Source organism: Penaeus monodon, chromosome 15 (genome assembly GCF_015228065.2).
Source record: "Penaeus monodon isolate SGIC_2016 chromosome 15, NSTDA_Pmon_1, whole genome shotgun sequence".
In the NCBI taxonomy this organism is placed as follows: Eukaryota; Metazoa; Arthropoda; class Malacostraca; order Decapoda; family Penaeidae; genus Penaeus; species Penaeus monodon.
The window spans coordinates 1,903,218-1,904,378 of record NC_051400.1 but is presented as its reverse complement, the minus strand read 5'-3'; the positions used below and the strand labels follow the sequence as shown (position 1 = coordinate 1,904,378).

The 1,161-nt window shown below is 58.7% G+C and overlaps 1 protein-coding gene across 1 annotated transcript in view; it reads right to left on the bottom strand.

The window, feature by feature from the left end:
- LOC119581628 (MAP/microtubule affinity-regulating kinase 3-like) overlaps positions 1-1,161 on the bottom strand; it is a gene marked incomplete in the record, with an annotated part of 89,364 nt that overhangs the window by 38,549 nt on the left and 49,654 nt on the right.

The window sequence follows — 1,161 nt, the reverse complement described above, 5'->3', positions numbered from 1 at the left end:
GGGGGGGGAGCGAGGGGGAGCTGGGAGCGAAAGCAAGAAGAGCATCTCGCGCAGGTTCCATTCATGGCTGTTCCGAATGCCCGGGGCTACGTACGGAGAATGGACACGCTTTATTGGGACGCGCAAGTAAGTGAATGGTCGTCCCTTGGAGGTTCCAGGAAGCTGCAGAAAAGCTGCACGAGTGGAGCGTTGGGGGAGGGGGAGGGGGAGCGAGGGAAGCGTGGCGACTTTGGGGGACGGCCAAGTTTGCTTTGCACGGGCCGGGATGTGATACCACCTTAAAGGTGTTGGACCGACCCGCGGCCGGGGTAGGCTTGCTTACGTAATCCGCGGCCAGGAAGTTCCACGTCAGTGACGTGCCCGGGCGCCGGATGCCTCCCTGACCACCTGACTGACACGCCTTGTCATGCACCGAGATCACAAAGGCCACTCGACAGATAATTGCGACAACGCCAGGACAAGAAAGGACAGCCGGGAGCCGATAAGGGAAACATGACCCCCATGACCCGACAAGAAGTGACCAGCCCAGGCAAGCAGGCAACAGCGAGCGCGGCAGACCAGATCCTGTGCTCGAGAGGTCACGTCTTATGAGTCATGCTGTTCCAGGTAACGAGTCCAGGACACCACCTAACCACCCTCTCCCGGGCGCCCAAGCTCAGAAAGGCAGCTGAATGGCGCCCAGACGCCGAAGCACCCACGCGCGGGCGGACCAGTACACGAGGCAACTGGAAAATCAGGCAGCGGAACGCACGCCCCACGCACATGCACGGCGGCCGCCTCGTACGTGGCATGGGCTGGGCAGCAAGGACAGGCCCGTGGAGGCAGAGGCGATGGGACGCGAGTCACACGGGAGGTCAAGTCCGAAGCCGGTGAGGCCGAGGGGGAGGGAGGAAGAGACAGGAAATTTGTGCAGTAAATAAGGTCAGACCAAAAGGTCACCGAACGAGTGTAAAAGTCACGACGGGAAAGGGAAGGCGCTGAGGTCAAGAAAGGTAAACACAATGTCCGGGATGAGGAAATAACCTTCGAACACAACGGCCAATATTTCACAAGCCAACACTTGCTCCCGGAGACCAATATCACCCGCGCCAAAAAGGGTCAATCAAACAACGGAAACATAAGAGGGGGAAGAGGGGCGAAGAGGTAATAATAAAAAAGAAA